Below are 9,872 nucleotides of genomic sequence, written 5' to 3'. Positions count from 1 at the left end.
CAAAATTACAGAAATCGGAACAAAGGATGTAAAATACGAAAAATTCGAGCCCCACGTTGGGCGCCGAAAATTGTGTAACCACTCAAGTGATTTTTCTCTCTTCGGAGATCAGTTAACTTACTAGCACACTCGGGGAGGTTGTCTGGGTTAATAGGTTGGAGCTAGCCCGGAACCTTTTTTGCAGTAATAAAACAGTGAGATGAAAAAGAACATTTTGGTGAAGATTTTTAATTTTTTTTCACGACGCAAGATTTTGAATATGAAAATAATGCGCCACTGAAAATCTGATATTTCATCGATGGCGGTGCAACAAATATAATTAATTAATTTTAAATTCAAAAATAAAGAAAGGTGTAAAGATTATATCGTTACAAAGGGTGCCGACTTGTATTTTTGCCGGGACGGCAAAAACGCTGTAGCGGGTCTTGGACTCCGATTATTCCTCAGGCGGCAGATTGACTAGGACAGCCCTGCATACCTTTGTGGGTTGTGGTCCTTATTCTGACTAACAAGTAGTTCACGGCCAAGGACAAATTAGGGAAATAAAATAAAGAGGTAACACTTATTCAATTTATTTCAACCCACTAAGAATGTATGAAGAAGATGATATTTAGATTGTTTTTAAGAGTCGCTGGTCCCTTTGGTCGTTGCGGCTCGATTGCAGGTACTTTTTCGCCGGTCTCGGGAACACATGTGAAAATATTTACTCTTCTCGTTGTCGGTGCAAGTGTTGCATATATGTTGTAGTTGTAGACTGGACTGGACTCAATCGAATTATTCGCCCTGGAATGCCGATTTTTATAGGCATTCAGGCCGTTTTCTATTCGACCGTTAGCAAAGCCTTTCTACAGATCCCTCAGGGGTGTAGTTTGATCATTCCAAGTTTTTACACCTAATTCTTCCGTTTTTCAGATTTTCGTTGGAAAGTCAACTTTCGGAATATTTTCGAGGGAATTGATAGATTTCCTACACCTTCCTCTTTACAATGAAATAAACATTAATTGATTTTTCTTAATAATACTCGTGAAACTTCTCATTGGAAAGTCCTCTACAAGATAATAATACTATTGTGAAAGTTTTACACTTTTAAATTTTTTCAAAGAAAATTCTTGAATGATTTTGTTTAACTGATGAAACGATCATATCGTCCCCTAGCCCCAATCGCAATTTTCCCGAGTGTATATCCCAGACCAACAAAACGGTTCGTCAAATTTACCTTTCATCCAATTTCCACCCCAGCAACCCCTCTGGCAGCGGCGTCGTTTACATACCTGACGGCCGCAGTTAACAGGATCCCCCTCCCCCAATTACGCCACACATGTTCAGAGGTGGTCGCGTGACTGACTGACGTGAAGCATCAATCTACATTAGGGTTAAAAGCTTTCCTAATGAAGTTTCCGTGGATCCCGCGACTGAACGACCTAACAACCGCCGTTTTATTCGATAATGGAGCAGACTGACCACGCTGACCCCCGATGAGCGACCTCGAGGGGTGGATATTTTGGTTTGATAGGGACGATTATAAATTCATCTGTCTGCAATGTTTAATTCTATTTATTATTATTTTTAAAAAACCAAACAGTTATTCATTAATTCTCCACAATCAACAGGGTGTTTCCAATTATTTGCGAAAGTTTTTAGAGACGAATCTTTGTCGGATATTGAAAAGAGCTTTTTTCTTATTTTAACATATGCAGTGATATTTTTCAAAACGAATTGACGTTATGAAACTCCTTGCTTTTTGTAGCTACTTGCATGAAGTCAATGGCGGATTCACAAATGTGTCGCCTGTAGGCTATTCACCTTTTGCCGCCTCTGGATTTTGATACCTTAATTCACAATCATGCCAATCACATTTTGTAATAAAATAAAATTTTAACTTTTGAATTTCCTACTTTTTGTGTGTATAATAATTTTTTATTAATTCTGTGAAATAAACTAAAAATTAATAAAGTCAATCCGCCGCTCCCTAAAATTTGCCGCCGTCCGCCATAGGCTTCAGCCTGCTGATAAATCCTCTACTGCAAGAAATAAAATATTATGTATCATAATTGCTGACGAAGAATGGATTTCGAAATAAATGAAAAAAAAAGTATATTCTGAAACAAGTTGCAGAATGGGCTCCTATTCCAACACGAATTCAAAATTCGAAAACGAGCGAGTTTTCGAACGCATGAGTGTTTGAATTGCCTTCTGCAACGAGTATTGGACGATATTTTCTCTATATCAGTTAGGTTTTGTGAAATATTGTCTGAATTTAATGACAAATTCAGATTATATATGCTAGTGACTTTTCTATTGTATTTTGGCAGTTGGTGTGACTGTTACGAAAATTGAGAGATTACGGAATTTGAATTTGAATCGTACGTTTCGAATTTTGAAATAATTTACAATTACGTTTTAAATTCGTGATTTATGTCTAACAAAATCAATTCAACACCACCAGAATCAAGAGAAATTACGAATGAAGAAGCAAATCATTACACTATACTATATCCAAATTATATCATAATTATAATTGAAGTGTGTCGCAATTTTATAGGATCGGAAGTCGGTGTAGACAACCACAAAACGAAAAATATAACTGAAAACAATGCTGTAATGAGTTCATTACAGCACTGTTTTTAGTATTGCAATGAACTATACTGAAAATAGAGACATTTCTATTTATTTAACTGTTATAACACAAGATGAGGACATAACTTGAGAACTAATTAATTTAAATAGTTATAACACAATTATTGGAATTACTTAAATTAATCTCCGACGATATACTTGTTATATTGCTCGAACTTGCTGTTCGGCGCACATTGCATTAAATGTTTCACCAAATATTCCTTGCATTACAAGTTAGATTTCCAACCACCCTGCCTACCTATTTAATTTTCTTATGAAGCAGTCGCCAGAATATAGAACAGTAGACCAAGAATTGTTCAATAACATTTGGCAGAATGCTTAATGTGTTAATTCCAAAAGGATTTCTAGTACCTACATCTACCATTTCCAATATTTAACAAAAAAATTCTTATGTTCAAGATTCTGACGACACATCTATCAGGCCGCTCCTTGAAAAGTTACACGCTTCCAAAATTGAGAAGGAAATTTATTTTCAATTATTACTTGAAATTGTTCAAGAGTTGAAGTTACAGAAAATATAAAAAAGTTATTTCTTCTAATTTTCGTACTACGATCCTCATTGTATTTTGTATGAAATTCTTGAATATTATTCATCATTATTTTTGCTAGATCATTCTAGAAAAACAGCTTTGATTTATTTTTTAAATCTGAGCTGGGGGCGGTTTCAAATGATTGAAGTCGACGCACTGATGAGGAATTTGAAGTTAAAACCAATTCTGTCTGACCGTGTTGGTTTCTATGCACACCTACATCCATTAATAGCATAATACATGTTATTTACGAACCCAGCTAGAGCGCCATTCTATAAGAAAAAACTTCTATTTCCTGAAAGACAGTCAGCTTTGAACAACAGTCATTATCTGGATTCATATTGGAGACCTCTTTGTGGAAGTCCAGCAATTTATGGTGGGTTCGATTTGAAAGTTCAAATTATCACATAATCATAGATGATCCTATTCTTATATTTGGTAGTTTTTAACGTTTTGACCGTTATTCCCATTTCATATATGTCGTGTACTCAAATAGTGGATAGTCGATGTCACACTTTTCAATTTTGGAATCAAAATAATCCCCGGAGCACGAATATGAACAATCAGACAGACGTCCAAAACACGATTTTTATCAACTTTAATCGGCTACCATACGGTCCCGCGTCTATCAATCAATGTGATCAAAACAAGAAGTCGATATATCTGTGGTAGAACACAAATCCGCTTCCAGAGGTAGCATCTATGTTTCGGATAAAATCGCATTGTCATTATCCTAATCTGACATTGAAATATACACTGAGATTTATTTTTTCTCTTCGATGATCATCACTGAACGGTTCTGGAATTATGTCGATGGTAAGATAGCCCCCTGTGTTTTTTCTCAATCGCCGTTGGGTATTATCTGTTTGCGATCTGGATTTTCTTTTAACCAGATTATCGGATTCTTCGCTGCGAGTTCACAGAATCCGATAGGGATCAGAGAGTAAAATCGTAAAATTGTGAAAGTAATGGCATATACACTACAGGGTGAATCTTGATGACTTTTTTAAGGTTTTTTCAATGTTTTAATCATTTTAGTTTATTCACTACGTTGAAGTGGCTCTTATATCCGGATCCATATCAAAATGTTCATAGATCTTGTGTTCATTTCTAAGAAAAAGCATCAGCAAGGTCTTTATAAATAATTGAAACATCGTACCTAGTTGCCTTTGAATTATTCTAATTTTGCCGCTTCATATAAATACTTCTTTCTCTTCTTTGAATCAAGCCACATAATTGAAACTGACTGTGCTCATGACAAAAATAACAACTCTTTCTTGTTCTCATGTTCACATTTTAAATATCAAATTAAATGAGTTATAATGTTTCCTCCCTTTAAGCAAATTTATTTCGGAGTATTGAGGTAATTGAATCGAGAATGAATTATTTATTCGTTCATATTCTGTTCATTGATGACGTTTTCAACAGAATATTTTATATAAGCCTTTATTCAGGTATTACCTATAATTGAACTGTTTCATTATTTACTAATTTGTAGTTTATAATGATTGACAGAAACAAGTTTTTATATTTTCTATGTTTCAATTACCAAAAATATGGTGTTAACCATCTAGGGATCACATTGTGTAATCGCGTAGTTTCTTATCATCTGACTGATGATAAACTTGAAATAAGTTCGAAACTACGCGGTTACACAAAGTAATCCCTAGATTGTTAACATCATATTTATGGTAGTTGAAACATAGAAAATATAAAAACTTGTTCTAATTATAACCTATAAATTACGATAGGTATATATTTCAGGTCTTTCAAAAAAAATATAGCTATTTAGATAATGTTGAACTAATTATTCAGATAAATTGATGAAATTGGAATGAGAAGGTTCTTGAAATTCGATTGAGAATTAAAAATACAATTGTAATGGCAGTTAATTTCATGACAATTTAATATTATATGATATATGTATTTGGGACTCTTAGGGAGGGGCGGCAAATAATAATTCAAAAGCAACTGCGATGTTACAATCATTTATAAAGACCCTGTATTAATATTATTATTTGGTTTGGACCAACAAATAGATCAAACTCATTTCGCCTTATTATGAAGGGTGTTGCCAAATAAGCGTGAAATTTTTAGGAAGTGATTCTTACTCGAAATTTAAGGGGCGTCTTTTCTGCGAATAGAAGTTCTGAGGCCTTTCCAAAAACGAGAACAACAATTTTTTTTCTCAAAATTGCGGAAAAGTTATGGTATCCATCTTGTGGGCATATTTCACCAATGAAAAGGCTACTCATAAATAAATTTTCAATTTTTTGTGATCTTTGGAAGGGGTGGAGCATGCAACCCCTATTTCTCACTAGAACTTTTTAACGAAAAAAAATTCCTCAATTTGTGATAACGATTCATTGCAAAAACAAACCTTGTGTTGTGTTCGCAATAGCAAAAGTTTCTTAATAAAAAATAAAATACAACATTATGAATGAACGGATCTTCTCCAAATGGAATGAAAAAACTTGCATGTGTCTTTTTTATTGGTGGAACATGATTACAAAAATGCCATATCTTTCGCTCTTCATAATTTTAAGAAATAAATTTGAAAAAATTTCACATTTGTGTTATTTTTCAAGGATAGACCTCCTTGAATATTCGACAAGGATTCATCTCCTTTAATCTTTTCACTTATTTGCAGGGCTGCCGCCAGGACCGACTCACTGGACATTTTGCAGGGGCGTCCAATCGCAGAGGTGCAAAGTCAGTTAATAAAACAAGACATAATTTTTCACAACTACATTTCGCCAATAAATTACATACTACTAACTACTAGAAATTTGGCTAAATTCTAAGATACATATTCGGCACAACAAATTGTCCGATTCAGAAGATTTCTTCTTTTGAATGACATGCGCATGAAAATATCTTTTTTACAAATACCGGGTGTCGCAATTATAGCCTAATTTTTAAATTAAATTTGAAATACTTTGTACAGTGTAATAGTTACATTTACAGTTCAATTCCAACTTGATGATGTAACCGAAAAAAAAGGCTATAATTGCGACGTTCCGGAGAAAATAACCTGCCTTTAAAAAAAAACGCCTAAATCGAACAAGTAGTTTTTACGAAAATGTATCTTAAGCTTTTGCCTTATTCTTAGTGGAACGTTAAATTATTAGCGAAGTGTAGTTAAGAAAATACAATACATACTGAAATGCACCTTAAGAACTATGCCGTCTTTTAACTATAGAGCTCGTACTTTCAAACAATACAGTACATTTTTTGATGAAATCTCAAAACGTCATCTGATAAATTTGACAAGGTGATTTTAAGTTGAAAAATAAGATTTCATATTGAATTGAAAAGATTCCTTACAGAAATAACAGAGTCTCTTCCGAAAAAACTCAGATAAATTAGGGCAAAGCAGGGCGGGGAAATAATATTTTGCCGGGGCGCCATACACCCTATAGGAGTTGAACCAAAACAGCGACAAAAAAAAAATCGACAAACCCTTCGAGCGGTCTGTTTTAAATGATTAATTTCAAATATAAATGTATAATTTGAGATATGAAGTCTTTACAGCTATATCTGTAACAGCTGTTCATAGATAACCGTGAAAAATAAAAACTCGGCCGATGCAATCGTTTCGGCGCATGACTCATCGAAAACCGATGAATCCGCCGTGTTTGCCTAGCCGACTTTCCATCTGTCCTGGAATAGAAAAATGCTAAAACGCTCCAGTGAGTCATGGAGCTCTCGATGTAGATAGATAGATATGAGTCTGTCGGTTTCCTTTGTACCAATTACCGGTTGGGAAATAATGGTTATATTTATACACGATTGTCATGCGTTGATTACAAAATTTACGCCGTTAAACGTTGAAAATAATGCGGTACAGTAGACCGCGGGGTGTGACGCCATACCTAATGTCGGCAATTTCGCGAAAAATATACGACTGCACGATGATAAATCCTGTCGTAGGTCAAGGGGAAAACTATTGAATTAATTTAATGATAATTGACAGCTTTGGACCGATCGTGATTTATGACTAAACGGTGGATTTTTAGACGTGACGACGTGATGAGGGCATTTGTTTAGAAAATGAGTGTTGCCGACTATGATGGATTAAAACTATATTGAAAATTTTACACGATGATTTTTCATTCCTTAGATGGTATTGGAGTGCCGAAGAGAACTCAATGAAATAGACAAGAATAACAAGGTCTTCTTAGTCTGGATATCCGGCATCTCTGGAATTGAAGGGAATGAAGAAGCCTACATAATAATAGAGTCTTTATTTGGCAATTTTAGGGGCGAAGTCTAGCCAAAGCTACTCTCCTGAAATCCCGACAAGGAATAAATAAACAAAAAACGAAAATATAAATCAAAAAAAGGGAATACAGCATAAATGAATCCATTCAATATACAACGTGAATATTACCAAAAAATAAAAATCATTTAGAAAATCTGTAACAGACTCAAAAATATCACATTCTTCAATTCTCTTCGCAATGAGTTCGAAGAAGAACCCCTACATGCAATTAGCATCTCATTATGCAATTTCACCGCATTAAAGGTGAAAGAGTGCTGTAACATACTCGCCAGAAAAGGAGCACAAACTCTTTTTATTGGCCCGAAACCTTTCTGTGGTATAGGCAAACGTACATACAAGAACGAGTGTCAGTAGAAGGGAAAAATCGACAGAGAAACACTCTGGATTATTCCAAGAGGTTTCTTCGAAACTTTGACACTACGAGATCTATGAATAATCTGGATCTTAGTAAAAATATACTACACCTCCTCACTGGATTCCGCACAGGGCATTGTATCCTCAGGAAAAGCCTCATAAGAATGGGTCTAGCAGAAAATGATTAGTGAAGATTCTGTGGGGAGGAGGAAGAAATTCCGGATCACCTGGTGATGGAATGCCTCGCCATCACTAGCCAACGTGAAATCTGGTTTGGACAAGGGCTGATGAAGGGCACATTAGACCATTAGGTAGATCGCAGTGGAAAGAAACCCTCTTGATTAAATCTTAAATCACTAGTTCGAGTGGCTATTTGGCGTTTTCTGCGATATTCTCAAGTACTTTAATGAACTTAATTTTCATCATTTTCTACTCTTTTCTTTAAATTGATTGAGTATTCAATTCTGAACGTCTTTCCATTTCAAATATGTCTATTCAGTATTTTGTTCATTAGACTTATTCTCATTATTTTAAACGTGAACCACCTTCACCTTTTCAAAGTGAAAAAATGGCGAAATATCGAGAAAATTTCGGATTCGAGAAAAGCATCAAAGGGAATCTCAAATGATATGTCGAAAATTGTGAAAATATTATGCCATATGTACCTTCTGTTTTCCAATTCGAAATCCTATTTCTCTGTGGAAATAACAATAGTTTTCTATCAATATTATGCTCCTAAATCCAATAATTTCTGAGGTATTTGATATGTATTTTCCTGATTAATATTGTACGAGTAGATACGTATACTCAAATTCATCAAATCTGTTTCTTAAGAATATTTTGTGATCATGAAAATAATAAAAAGGGTAGTTGATGACGAACAAAAGAAAATTTAAATGTTTTGAATACCTACCATTATTCTCCATATTATCTATCTACCCAAAATTTTCATTGATTCCAATGAAATCGATCTGTTTAATACCTCCTTGTCTTCTTTAAGACAAGGCTCAAATGTTGTTTTCTGCGGATTCTGTATAGCTGCATAGTTCTTTGTGTTTGAATTAAGCACTTGGAATTTTCTTCTTTTTTCTTCGATACATTTTTTAGTTCTTATTTGTGAATACTGTTTGTATTCCTGTTTTCTAAAATAAATGAATACATAAATAAATAAATTACAATAGATTCAACTAGGTTGGAATTTAGTTTGTGTGCCATGTAAAATACTCTTTGAAATATTCAAGCAGGGTTTCAGAGGGATTCTATCTTCAGATAAACTTCCGACAACAATGATATCATAACAAATTACATCTATTATACAGAGTGTTATAATTTAATAATTTTAAAAAAGAAAAAGCCTCAAACGCTTTGTTTTCTAGATATAGGTGCTAAAGTTCAATTTTTTTTTAATTTTTTTTTCTCATAACCCCAGAAAAACACAAGATATTCGACGAAAACTTTGCATGATGATTTAAAGTTCACATCACGTGATATGCCAATTTTGATTGAAAATTTATACGGTGATATATTCTTTAAACAGTTTTTCACCCTTTTTTGGTAAACCACTGGTGAGTGGTAGTATAACAAAATTGATAAAGTAAACTGTAGTCTAATACTGAATTTTTTTCTTATAGTTTTGTCGTATCTGCTACAGATTTCGAGAAGAAATTTCAAACAATCATCTCGAATTTCTCAGTAAGTTTCCAATCATCAAAAAAATCCAGTGAGTAAGCTGTAACGAATAAATTAATTAGTAGTTTTGGTGCTTATTTTTCCGATATCAATAATAATTCATAAAGATTCAATAAACTTGTATAATAATGGAAAGAAAACAATGCGTTTGTGGCGGCCATGCTTATAGGACATTTATTCTTGAAATTATAATAATAATAATAATAATAATAATAACTCTTTATTGCCTGAATTATGTGGTATTTACATGACTTGTACAATGAGTGCAAAAGGTGGGCATATCGCTAAAGCGATATCTTCCTGCCAACCTCACAATGTTGAAAATAAATAAAATTAAATTAACATGCTTTAAGGCAAAATACAAAAAAAACAAATGC

Source organism: Harmonia axyridis, chromosome 2 (assembly GCF_914767665.1).
Source record: "Harmonia axyridis chromosome 2, icHarAxyr1.1, whole genome shotgun sequence".
Classification (NCBI taxonomy): Eukaryota; Metazoa; Arthropoda; class Insecta; order Coleoptera; family Coccinellidae; genus Harmonia; species Harmonia axyridis.
The sequence above is the reverse complement of the archived record's forward strand: the minus strand, read 5'-3'. Positions refer to the sequence as shown.